The sequence below is a fragment of the Ambystoma mexicanum genome, chromosome 12, assembly GCF_040938575.1.
Source record: "Ambystoma mexicanum isolate Mex_15411 chromosome 12, UKY_AmexF1_1, whole genome shotgun sequence".
Classification (NCBI taxonomy): Eukaryota; Metazoa; Chordata; class Amphibia; order Caudata; family Ambystomatidae; genus Ambystoma; species Ambystoma mexicanum.
The window spans coordinates 87,793,959-87,807,902 of NC_090936.1; the positions used below are offsets into that span (position 1 = coordinate 87,793,959).

Below are 13,944 nucleotides of genomic sequence, written 5' to 3' on the forward strand. Positions count from 1 at the left end.
GAACTTGTACATTTTACTTTCCTCGTCACTACACACAAACTAATTGTCTATAAGCGATACTCTTCCACTCATACATTCTTTATCAGCCCTCTTCATCTCTTGGTCATGGAGTTGCGCTGTGTTTACACATCGTGTCTTTAAAGTTTAGCCACTCACCTAAGCAACATCCCAATCCAAGAGTTGCAAAACAGATGAGATACAAAATGTGCAGAGGCCGCTCTATTATGGCCGGGTCTATTGCACATAGAATAACCGTATCACTGTTGGCCCATGTGCTAAATTAAATTAACATCAGTTTTCTCCTGCTTTATACAGAGCACACTTGGCATACATGTCAACTAAGTCATCTTTTGCATATGCTGATCAAAGCCAGGCTAACCACTCTATTCTAGAGTGAAATTGAAATACTGCTCGCCCTAGCTATAGCCAGAATTCATGGGAAACACTGTTATGTTTTTCAAAAGCTCTATTTAATGGCAACCTCCTGTGATGAATCCAATGGATTCATCACGGATTCTCCTGTGATAACCTCCTCCCATACCGCAGCCGCAACCTGATCCTGACCCTGGGGCGGCTATATGAGAGGATCACATCGGAGGGGACAGCAAGCAGGGGACATGTTATGGCTTCATTGGATGAGCGCGGTATACCTCATTTTCCGATGAGGAAGACCCCCCCATTGCCCTATTGCTGTGTATCTGTTCCCCATATAGGGAAAATAAGAAAACCCTTTTCAGTTCTAGTTTTCTGTTATGTAGATCCTTCATACAAAGTCATTGAGAAAGACTCCCCTGAACTTCCTCTCCCGAACTGGGAGAGGAAGTTCAGGAGAAGACGTTGCATCTCCATTGAAGGCAGACAGAAGCTGTAGGCACGAGCCAGTGAGCAGAAGCTGGTGGCACAAGCCAGTGCACGGAAGCTGGAGGCATAAGCCGGTGCGGCGGAGTAAAGATGCTTGGCAGCCAAGAAGGAAAGTAACGTGGTGCAAGTGAGGCGTGCTGTGTAGGTGCCAGGAACCGCAACAGAATTCCAGGGAGTCCGGCAGTCAAAAGAAGCAGCGTTGTCCATTACAAACACATTGCTAAACGATACTAGTAAGGCAAATTGTGATAAAATCGAGTGTCGTGCATTGCTGGAACAGTACACTGAATGTACCAAAGGCCCATGCAAGAGCTCGTTCAAGAAACAACATGCATATGATTTTGAAATCTCCATTAAAAAAGAGAGCTTCGGAAACCAATCAGATCCAGCTCGAAGTCCAGCGTAGAGAATCAACTAGAGTAGAAAAGAAAAGCCAAACAAAAGTATAAAAACTGGATAATTTCACACAAAATCATACTTGAACAGCGCAATGCTGAGGCCATGATGAGTACCTTGCCTTATAAAAACACAAGAGACTTCTGGAAGCTCCTTAATGATATTAATGCCCCCCAAAAAGCCATTGTGAGTAACAAGGTTTCAGAGCGACAATGGATATATCATTACAATGAGCTGTTTGAAAAAAAAAGCTCCACAGAAGATCCTGCCCTCCCACATCCGAACAGATGGAACATCCGAATGGAGAGAGATGACATCTTGAATAACATCAGCAAAATTAGCTCCTCTCGCGCCCCAGGGCTTGATGGTCTTACAAACCAAATGTTAAAAGAAAACCCTGAGGAGTGGGCCAAATTTTGCACTTTATTGTGTTCGATAATACTGAAAGAGTGCTCAATCCCAAACTCTTGGAAGTATGTATCGTTGCACCAATTTTTTTAAAAAGGCCAAAGATCAGAGCCGAAAAACTAACGTCCGATTGCATTGCACTCCTTGATGTTATAGGAAAGATCTTTGCTACTCAAATTCAACATCATTTAACAAAATGGAACAAAACTTCGTGCACATACGACTTGAGGCAAACCGGGTTTGTTAAAGGTGTGGGATGTGGCTTGAACCTCCTACTGCTTAACTTGCTGAAGATGGAGGCAATTCGGCAGGGAACGAAAATATCCCTTTCGTTCGTTGACCTGGCTCACTCCTTCGATAGCGTAGACAGGGAACTTGTGTGGAGAAAATTGGATCAATGGAAATGCCCACCAAGCTTGACCGCGGTGATAAAACAACTTCATTCTGAACCAGAAATAAGAATCCACCTTGACCAAGCTGGATCCTTGTCGGCTCTGATCAAGACTCACAGAGGGGTAAAACAAGAATGCCCACTAGCCTCCATTCTGTTTAACCTGTTTACATCAGACACTGGCACAATCTTGGGAGGCATGGCTACGTTCCCACCTAAAATCAATGGGAACCATCTAGGTTGGATGCAATATACTGACGACCTGGTTCTTCTAGATGTTACTCCAATTGGTCCAACGAAAACTGCCTGCGCTTGAAAAGTATGTTGCTGCAAATGGACTGACGATTAACCCTATAAAATCTGAAATTCTAATCCTCCAAAACCTCAGAGGAAGAAAAGAGGTGCCGAAAAAGAAACTACAGTGGCACTTGGGAAATGAAATTCTAAAATGTGTGAATCAAACACAATATCTAGGTATGTGTATCAACAGCAACATTTACGACGCACCCTGAGCAAAAGAGCAAAGGCAAAATGTAAACAATTATCTGCACAAGGTATGATAATAAACAAAATGTTGGGCAAGTTTTCCTTAAAGCCAACAATCGACTTTTACAGGCAGAAGGTTGTACCAGCCCTAATTCATGGAGCAGAATGTGCCGTGGGATGCTTGCATACATTCTGGTCGTCTTTTTAAAACATTTTCTGGAGAAGAGTGCTAGCGCTCCCGAAGGGTGTACCAATAGCATGCATCAGATACGAGCTGGGTTTGAAGTCCGTAAATGCGAGAGTAACATGGAACATGTTGTCACTCTACAGAAAGATGATAGCAGCAGATCGACCACTACAATTTAACATACTGCACAACCCAAATCTAAACAGGAAGGAAACAATCCTGTGACAATGGGCTCAGAGATCCAAAAATGTTCTTAACGAGATAAATACTGACAACGCGTTGAACAGAGAGCAAAACACAAGATCATGCAAAATGTCGCTATAGAGGCCAATGCTCTGAACAAGCTACCAATCTATCTGGAAACATTTCCAAATAAATATCCAAGAAAGCTATATTCGTTTGAACCTACTTGATAGTAAGGAATCTAAACGCTGTAGAAACAACAACGCTACATCAGATCATCTAGGACACTTTATTCTAGCAAGACCCTCAATGAGCAATGAAGAGTGGTGGTCGGTCTTGTCTGATGGTACAGACAAAAAATGTACCTATGCATTGACATTTTATTTGGATCAAGTAATTCATCTGTGATGATAATAGATAACAATGACTAAATAAAATGAGCACAATTGAGCCCCTAAGAAATAAACGAAATGAGGCCATTTGTGCTTTGCAACAAGATTGAAAAATTGACTTAAAGTGGACTGGAGAACTTAACTCTAATGGAAATCTGATACCTGCTATTTTTAATGTGAAGTGTGAAGGAGAGAATATGTATTTTAAATGTTTGTAATAAACTAAATAAAATAAAAAGTTTACCAAAAAAATAACTCTATAACCAAAACATGACAACGTTGTGTCTGCTTCTCATTTCTGGCCCCTCACACTCCTTACAAGGTGTTACATACATTCTTTGTGTCACTCACCCAATATGGATCACCAGTAGAACTGACACATTATATATATGATACATTACTCACCATAATCGTATTTCTGATGCTTGTACCTGCTTAGATTCACATGCTATGCATAGGCCAACATCTAGTGGTAGCTGCAGAGTATTACATTTTTTGTTTTCGAAACTCGAAAAAAGAGACGTCGATAGGCCGTGCCAGTAATACTATCCCTAGTGTGACGTCCACTGTACCCATGGTCATTCACACGTCGAGGTCCCTCAAATTGTTTTGTTTGTGACATGAGGTAGCATGAAGTTGTAACGCTCACCTGATTCCCGTAGAGGCGCCGGTCTTGACTGGGCGTATACCGTATCTTCAAAGGTGGTGTAACACACGGCTGGCTCTTTGGGCTGGACCTCTGTGCACTGTATGTCTGACTCGAAGGGTAAGATGTCTGCAGATAGAAAATATGGGATTAATGAACTGGGTTATTGAATGTCTCTCTCTTCTTCCCTTTCTCTTCTCCTGTAGAACCCCAAAGGTTAACGCTCTCACCTTAGGTAAGTGAACGCCGTGCTCTCCATCTGCCTCGGGGCAGGGTGCTGTAACCAGTTTCTTCACTGGATAAGGGGAGCAGGCCTCTTGACTTCAGAGGACTGCTGTCCGTCGTTTACTGCACGAACGGTAAGTTTCAAGTAATTCTAATGTCTTTAAAAGTCTTTAGTAATGATGTCTCTTGTTTTGCAGGGTTCCGGCGATGGCGGATGACGGGCTGAAGTGAGTTGAAGATGGAGCCCGTGTGATGAATAGAAGCGCCTGGAAGCACGTAAGTAAGCGCTTGTTGCCTGCTTCGCGATGCGCTCTAACTGTCTTTTTATTTTGCAGGTACAAGTTCGGAGCGGCTGCAGGGTGCCGGAATACCCACTGGGTTAGATGTGGAATGGAGTAATGGCACGTGAGTATTGAAGGCAAGCGTCCCCAAACAGCACGATCCTCCCCGCAATGAGAGACAATGAAGGACTCTCCCAAAATGGGAATAAGGCCAAGACAGAGTGCGGGTGAGCGTAAATGGGAGTTTATCAATCAGAATAGGGCATGCAAAGGACTCTGCAAACTCCGAGAGCGCTCTGTCCGACAATAGCAAAGACAGGCGTATATATTTACAAAAAACGTCATAAGAACCTACACACTATAGGGGGCACAAGTTCATGGGGATTGGGTGGCGACGACTAACTATAGGTGCTGCTGTGATGTGGTTGGCTTTGGCTGGAAGACGTCACTGGTCAGCCTCGTGGGTTGGGCTGGGCCTGGCAGGGTGGCAGAGTTCATCCAGGCGGTGTTGTGGGGCCATCGCGGCCAGTGGCAGAGATGAATGTCTTTTCCTGACTTATTAGCCCTAGGCCATGCACACCGCAGTCATTCAGGCATTTTGATGTTATCTTCTTTAGTAAATCTTTCAATAGGTTATACAACAGGTTAATGCAACACAGGAAGAATGCACCTTGTGAGGGGACTGGAGGTAATACGTCAGGGCATGGTTACCAGTGTCCTGTTGACCGGGGCCATAGGTCGAGGGGCTAAGCTTCAGCGCCTTGGACGGGCGGTACATGTCTTTCTGCCTTTCTGCCTTGTTAGAAGTTGTTATGGATGTTCCGCTGTGTGTTGTCAAAGTGTTGGGTGTCTTGATTGCACAGGGCCATAAATCTGAGATGGTCCGGTGGGTTGTGAGGTTTACGAGGGGGCGCGTGTGTTCAGGCAGAGGTTTACTGCTGTGCTGTAAATAATGCATGTGGCAGGTGGTGGCCTTGGGTGCTACAGAGGGGGTTACAAATCTTTGAAGCGACTCCAGTCTGGTTGGGGGAGGTAACGCAGCGCGGCGCGGTCTCTGCTCTCATGCCTTGGCAGCCTTCGTAGGGTGGGAGGGGGAATGGCCTTGCACGTATTTCACAAAGGTATCTCCCTCGTGTGTTGCCGATTTGGGTAAAGACATCATAAACATTTGAACACTCTATAATACTTATTCAAAACATTACAAAACATGCATTTAAACTTTGCTGGATGTGTCTTGATTATACCCAGTCTGAGCACCTTATTCATACATTATGTTTTAACAAGTACAGTATTTAGTTATATGCATATACATTTGCAGTAAGTGAGGTAGAGTTAGGATTGGTGGAGAACATAGAAAGTAACCCGCCATTTGTTCGTGACGGTGGTGGCGCATGTGGGGCCTAGACATGCACACATGACATGCGCCTTCTCGTGCATTCTTCACATGGGCCCTTTGTATGGTTACATTCGTTTTCTTGTGTCCTCTAGCAGCATTAGTTCAGTTATGGCGCGAGCCCATGGGGTGTAAGTTTTCCAGTCATACACGTAACAAACAGATTCCTGGTGCGTTCCTTTATTATTAGCACCCTACTGCAATGGTATAGGCTCACCATCGCTTATATCATGGGAGCATGATTTCTTGTAATTATACATCTTACAGGCTTTTGTAATATAAGGGATTTTATGGAAGAAAAGCATCCTTTGCAAGTAGTCTCAACATTAATATACAAAGATTGTCTGTCATCTAACGACCATTTTACTGTTCTTTTCATTTGCCTAGGCCTGCTGGCCGGGTCATGCTGGGAGCGATGATACTGCGGGAGGTGAACTGTTACAATGTTAGTGTATTACACTAGCTCATGTCCGTCTTGTTCGTGGGAACGTGCTCGCAGCGGATCTGCCAGGGTGCTGCGGCAACAAGGATGACTGAAACCCTCCAAGGGTGGGGGCCGCGCTACAGTGCGCTGAGCTCACACCATCTTTACCAGACAAAATGGTTTCTGGGCCTAGCTAAATTTTAATACATGTGGGCAATTAATACGTGCGGGCAATGTCTCCAGTGGGTGAACCCTCCACCACCTGGGCCCGGGTGGCATGAGGGGACGCCCAAAAGAGCCACAGTCCTCACCTGGGGAGAAAGCGTAGGCGAGGGGGGGTCTTCTTGCACCAGTCCTCCCCTACATTTCCCCCCTTTCGTTACTAAAGTAACGAATTCTTTAAATCTTCTATCCTCCTGCATTCTGCCTCGTCCATCACCGCCTCATCCCATGCAGGAGTTCCTTTGATGGGCATCCATGCTCTGCACACCCCCCTTAAGCTCTCACCTCTCCGGGCGTATTCATCTGGGGTACACATTAGATATATACACCCACCATCTCCTTCCAAATCTACCCAGACTTCCTCATACCATTCTAGTATACGAGGCTCTTTGATGGTGGTGTGCCACAACTTATCTACAATATCTTTATCATGGTATATAGGCACCAGTTGATACCTGGGCGAGTTATCTATCCCTGTTTGTACTTGTGCTTCTTGCATCGTTTTTATTGTACCGTGTGAGTTGCCCATTGTCACCATCATCATTGCACCATTTGGTACTGCGTTAGCACAAACTCGAAGACCCACCTGGCACAGGCAAAAAAGTAGAAGGAGGAACACAACAGCTGGTATTAAAAATTTCACAGTTGTTCCTAGCCATGAGGGAACCCAGGAGATGTTGTCGAACCATGTACTCGCTTCTGCTCCACCTTCCATTTTCATTTTTTCTCCTAGGTTGTGGACTGCTTCGATCACATGGGACAGGGAGCCGTTCTCTGCGTCTTCAGAAGGTACGAAAGTGCAGCAGGCACTTCCTATTTTTCGGCAAACACCACCGTCCATCGCCGTCAACAGGTCCAGGACATACCTGTTTTGCATGGTCATTAGTCGTAAAGCTCTTAGTTCCACTTTGATTATATTGAATCCTTCTTCAGTGTCGTTTGCCAGCTGAATCAATTCCCCGCGTGTTATCTGGAGCCATTTTGCGTTTGCCCTTGCTTGGACACTTGAGACGAGTGAGGCAAAAAATGTTTCTGCTGAGCTGAATAATCGATACTTGTCTGCGATCTGAGCCAATAGTTCTGATGATGCCTTTGATATGTAATTTGATGCTAGTCTGTTACGGGTAAGCACTTCTCCCTTGCTTCCAGAAGACAGGACATATATTTGTGACTCTGCAGTTGGTTGAGCCACACTCTGCGTGCGTTCCTGTGTCCTTTTGCTCCCATCGATGTGGCTTTCTGGTATCACCATTAAGGCTGAGTGCAGAGTGGCCATAGAGCAGCTGCCACTCCATGATTGAGGGAGGTGTAGGTATGCCTGGTTGCCGCATACCCAGTATGTGTCCATCAGGGCCGCTGTTCCTTTCCTCTGATCTGGAATGGTGAGGGTCTTGTTGCAGTTCTTGTTTGTTCCCATGGGGGTTCTCCCTTCTCCTTTAAAGCACAGTTTATAGTCCATTTCGCTCTGTAGTTTGAACGGCTTTTCAATGGCAGTTACCCAAGTTAGTTTTGAAATGTGTTCTCTCCATACTGGTGTACATGTTTCCTTTATCCACTGCAATTTATCCGGTGCCACACCTCTTAGTGCTTCCGCTTTGCACAGTACTTCCTCATCCTTCCGCTTGTTTTCTCGTTCTGCAGCATTTGAAAAGTCACTTCGTGTGCCTGGAAGGTGTTCTTAATCCTGCACAGCGTGAGATGAAGGAGACATTGGGCATCCACAATAGGCAACTCTTTGGGTAACAACACTTTGGGTGTACCTGATGCATGGGGGATGAGGGAACAGACATAACAGCTCTCGTTTGTTGTCTGTTTAGCTGTGGCACTCATGTCTGCATACCACTTATTTGTTTGATGGGGGTGTCGTGGGTCTTCCATCTTATCTAGACCTAGCCCATAGTACTCATCATACTTCCTCCTCCCTGCTTCTCTCTTGCGTCTGTTGTTCTTGTTTCTCATGTACTTCCCAACCCCCAGGACAGTAGACAAACTAGACCCCCCTTTCTCATTCCCGCCCCCCTTGGCCCATTCATCATATAGTATTTTGTGAATTGCTAGTGGCTTTTCGTCTTCTCTCCTGACGTTATCTGGCAGATTGTTTTTTGGGATGGGGGCAGGCTGGCTGGTGGGGGTGTTATACAACCATGATATGGCAGACAGGTTTCGGTCATTGAGACTGTGGGCATTGTAATTGGATACCCCTGGTGGAGACACTGTGTTGCTCTGCATTCCACCATGTGGCTTTTCTTTTTGTGAGGTTACAACACTGGATGGTGTGGTATGATACCCCCACACAAATTTAGTTCCGTCCCATATCAAAAAATCACCTTCCCTGGTATTGACACCTGCAGTTGCATTGGGCCCGGTGGTACTGTTAATTGGACCAGTAGTGTTGTTACTCCCTCCCCCCTCGTACATCTCGATAGAGATGAACGCTATAAACCAATATGTAATCAAGCCAAACATTATCATAAAAAACAATGTGATGCATACTGATAATCCACACTCATACGAATATCTACATCTCTCATATACTAATTCTCTCATTCTACTAATTCTATCCGTTGCCCGTTAGATGCCATGGAAGCTCCTGTTTGAGATATAAAAGTGCATTAAGTGCATGCATGTAAACGTTTTGCTGGCACCATCTGTGCCAATACATTTGACGGGGAATGGAAGCGGGTGGGGATGCGGGGAGGGGTATTCACAGACAAGGGTATAAACAAGCTATAATATTATTATTTCATTAATTACATATCACTCAACAAGATAAAAAAAGAAAGCACACACACATTTTTTTTTTTGGAATATCCTTGTCAGTCATTATTCCACTCTAGTCCAGTGCTGACACACACACACACGCAAGTTGATATTTAGACATCCTACTCATTTGCATCGTTTGCTGTTGTCTGTGCCTCCTCATCTATCTCCTCTCGTACATTGCTGTATGCTTTTCGTACGTCGGTCAAATGCACCCAGTACCTCAAGCCCTTCACCTTCACTGCCGTGGGTGTGCAGAATATTACTTCGTATGGGCCATGGAATCGTGGTGCATTCCACCGACGCACAAAGCTTCTAACATAAATTGAGTCACCTGGCATCAGCTGTAGCTGTTGCTCTGGCTCCGTGACAGATCCTGTTACGTTTCCCTCTTCTCTAGTGAAGGGTGGGGAGAGTTGTTTTGATATGGCGCGCGCTGCTCTTGTCAATTTTCGTAAATAGTCTGTAAACTCGTCTCCCAATATTGCGGCACTTCTGTGAGCATCTGAGTGTTCGCGCAGTGGAGAGTGTGCTGTATTCATTCTCCTCCCAGTCACGATTTCGTGCGGGGACAAATGGTGGTCTTTGCTTGGCTGATTTCTTAATTCAAATAGCGCCAGGGGTAGACAGTAAATCCAATTTTTCTTTAATGAGAAGCATAGTTTTGATAATCTGCCCTTCAACAGTCCGTTCATCTTTTCCACTACGCCATTACTTTGGGGATGATAAATCGAACACAATTTATGTTTTATACCCAGTGATGTGGTCACTTCCTTGAAAAGTTCATTCACAAAGTGAGAGCCATTGTCTGAGCGAATCACGTCACAAATTCCCCATCGCGGGAACACTTCCATTACTAGGAACTTGGCGGCGCTTTTGGCATCAGGTCGCGCACATGGTCCCGCTTCCACCCACCTTGAAAATGGGCACACAACCACGATCATGTACCGCGCGCCATTACACCTTTCCCCCATGTCTGCATAATCTATATGCAGTTCTCTGAAGGGGCCAATGGGTTTTGGAATTGTTCCCCGGAGTGTGCGTAATGTCATTCCCGAGTTATATATTTGGCATGTTGTACATTCCAGTGCTAATCGAGACACATGCTCCTGGAGACAGGGCACAAACCATTCTTCCTGTATTTCTGCTGCAATGTGTTGTTTGGTATTATGTGCCGGGAAGTGTAGCTGTTGAAATGCTAAGTCTAGTAACTGTAGTGGCATTACCACTTTCCCTGAGTTATTTTGCCGCCATAATAGGTCTGTTCCTGATTGGCTGCATCCCCGTTTTGTCCACGTCAATTTTTCTTCTGCACTAGCTCCTTCCTGCAATTCTAGTATTTGTGATAAGGACATCATGTTGTACCCTTCTGGCAGTTCTTCGGTTGTTGTGTTCTTGATCATGAACTCACCTGTGTCGTATTTCTGAAAATAGGAAGCCTCCTTGGCGGCAGCGTCCGCTGCCGCGTTCCCTAAAGACACAACGTCTGTGTTGGATGTATGGGCCTGGCACTTCACTATTGCTACAGCAGTAGGGTTTTGTAGGGCCTCAATTAATTCTTTTAACAATTCTGCATGCTGCACTGGTGTTCCGTCTGCCCTTCTGAATCCCCTACGGCCCCATCTTGCTAGACCTCCATGTACTGTCGTCGTCATGTAAGCTGAGTCTGTGTATATTGTTACTGCACAGCCCTTTGCTGCGTGTAGTGCTTCTATGAGCGCAATCAGTTCTGCTGCCTGTGCAGAGTAATGCGACGGGAGGCGGTACTGTACTAGTGTTTCAAACTCACCTTCCTCTAATCTCACTACCGCCATGCCAACGTGTTTTTCTCCCGTGTCCATATCAATCGATGCGGACCCATCCACAAAGTACACTTCCCCCTCACTGAGAGCGTTTTCACACACCACTGTGTCCTCCCCTCCTTCTCCTGTGTGGGTTGCGCAGTCGTGATTTTGCATATCCTCTAATGTGCACGCCTCTGTAATGAATGTAGCGGGGTTCACTGTTTTACATCTCACTATATGGATGTTGGCGCTGGACAATATAATCTCGTATGCTGTTGCCCGCTGTATGGTCAGTGTGCTTTTTGATCTTTCAAGTATTGCAAATAATGAGTGTTCCACAAACAATGTCACAGGGCACCCCATTACTATTGTGGCACTTTTCTCAATCGCGAATGCGGCTGCTGCGAGCGATTGTTCGCACGCGAAATGACCCTGCATCACGGCATCCAAAGTACCACTATAGTAAGCCAGGGGCTTGTGTCCTAAGGATGTTTTTTGTGTCAGTACCGCTGTCATAAGTGTTCCTTTGCAATGGGAAAATAGGTAAAATTCGTGTCCATAATCAGGGTTTGCTAGTACTGGAGCGCTTGAAATTAGCTCTTTCAGTGATTGAAACGATATGCTCATTTCTTCTGACCATTTTATTTTTTCATTCTCCTGTTGTGCTTCTTTGAGTGCTTGTAGGAGGGGCCTGGTGTATGCTGCATAATCTAGTATCCATGCTCGGCAATAATTGCACATCCCCAAAAATTTCTGCATATCTTTCACTGTCGCGGGCTCTCCTACTGACCTTATTGCCTCCACCCTGTCAGGAATTATTCTCTTTCCGTCTTTTGATATGAGCTGTCCCAGGTATAGGACCTCAGTCAGGCAATACTGTAGCTTCTCCTTGTCTACCTTGTATCCTTTGTTGGCTAGTAAAGTCAGGAGTGTTGTTGAATCTTTTCTACATGTTGCTTCGTCTTGTGCACACACCAATAAATCATCCACGTACTGAATAATCGTACTCTCTACTGATAGGTTTCCCAAGTCTTCATGCAATATGCGGTTGAATATGCTCGGGCTCTCACAGTATCCCTGTGGCAGTCTGCAGTGTTCATATCTTTTTCCCCCCAGTGTGAATGCTGTCAGGTATCTACTCTCTTCAGCCAGGGGTATTGAGAAAAATGCGTTTTTCAAGTCCACTACTGTAAAATGTGATGCTGCTTTTGGGATACTGCATAGTATTGATGCAGGGTTCGGGACTAGAGGGAACTCTTTCTGTATCACATCATTGAGGGGGCGTAAGTCCTGTATCATCCTCCAAGATCCCCCTTTCGCTTTTTTGATTGGATAAATACATGTGTTACATGGGGAGTTTGAAGGAACTATTATCCCTTGTACTAGTAGTGCATTTATCGTTTCTTTTATCCCTTCTTCAGCCTCACGGGACAATGGATACTGTTTGACTCGGGGTAAGATAGCTCCTTGTTTTAGTTTTATTATCACAGGTTGTACTCCATGCAACAGCCCTACATCATGGGGGCCTGTTGTCCATAAATTGTTTGGTACTAGCCTCATGTCGTCATCAAAAAATGACGGTGGTGTTCCTACCACTGCCATCAATTGGACAGGGATCTCTCTGGCTTGGATCAAAATGTCACAGGGCATCGCTATTTCCATTGCTATCTCACCATCTGCTTCTGTGTCTGAAAAGAGATCCTCATCTGTTACCTCGCGTAGGGCGAGGTTGGCGTTTGTACACAGCACTGTGCGCCACTCACATCCTTCTCTGTCCATTCCAATCACAGCGATCCGTTTCGTTGATACCTGCACAGCGTGCAAATCCAACGACACCACTGATCCTGGTGCTGCGTTTGGACACACTATGGGGCGGAAGAGGAACTCTGCTGGAATCCTCCAATCCATGCTTTTTAGCTCTGGAACTATAAGGGCCAAAGTCTTTAGCCCTTCAATAAACATCTCTTCATTCTGTGGCAGCCCTTGTATTTCCTGTGTGGTTGTGTAGGCTTGCACTACCAACATTGCACGCAAGGGGCATATCCCGGGTGTAGGACACACTATCCCTCCTTCGGTGAATGATATGGTCATGTTAAGTTTACTCATAAGGTCCCTCCCCAGCAAATTTATCGGGGACTGTTCATAATACAGTAAGGGTGCCTTTACAGTCTTGCCCCCTACGGTTACATCCAAAACTTCTGTGTAAGGAACTTCAATTACAGCCCCAGAGAACCCCTGCGTCTCTAACTTCCTGTTAGATAACGGGAACCGGCCCTCCCTGACACATGATTTCTCCGCTCCCGAATCAACCATGAATACAAACTGCCTGTCTCCTATCTGCGCCCCTACCAATGGTTCCTCTGCTGCACTTTGGGTGGTAGATAGAACTGGACACGCAAGTGTTCTCTGTGGGCTGTCCTATGCGGGGTGTCTCATCGCCCCCCCTTCATTGAATACGTTACCTGAGACCACTGACATGCCGTTGTAAGGTGCTGGTGCGGGGGCCCCGTTTGCTGCTGTCGCGAAAGGGTTGCCTGGTGTATATTGCATACTGTCGTTGTTTTGCATGTTTTGTGGGTGGTTATGTGTTCTGTACTGGGGTCCCTGTTGCTGGCCGGCATTACCTTGGCTTGGGTTTCTTAGTTGTTGTTGTCCCATTGGGAGGCCATATGGGCTTCCCGGGTGGGGATGGCCATATTGTTCTACCTCTTGGAACCCGTTATTGGGTCTGCTTCTGCACTCTCTAGAATAGTGCCCCCATCGCCCGCAGTTCCAGCAACTTCCTTGTGCACCTCTAGGGCCCTGCCATCCATTTCCTCCCATTCCCCCATACCCTGTTCCGCCTCCTCTTCGGCCCCTGTACCCACCTCGTCCCCCTCGAGGGGTCCACTCTTGCCACTGCGGA

General features: G+C 45.8%; 2 protein-coding genes across 3 annotated transcripts in view; one reads left to right on the top strand and one right to left on the bottom strand.

The window, feature by feature from the left end:
* Nucleotides 1-13,944, bottom strand: part of FBXL13 (F-box and leucine rich repeat protein 13) — a 2,326,763-nt gene that overhangs the window by 1,247,448 nt on the left and 1,065,371 nt on the right. The window lies entirely within an intron of this gene.
* The window catches only part of LRRC17 (leucine rich repeat containing 17), a 289,859-nt gene that overhangs the window by 262,266 nt on the left and 13,649 nt on the right, over nucleotides 1-13,944 (top strand). The window lies entirely within an intron of this gene.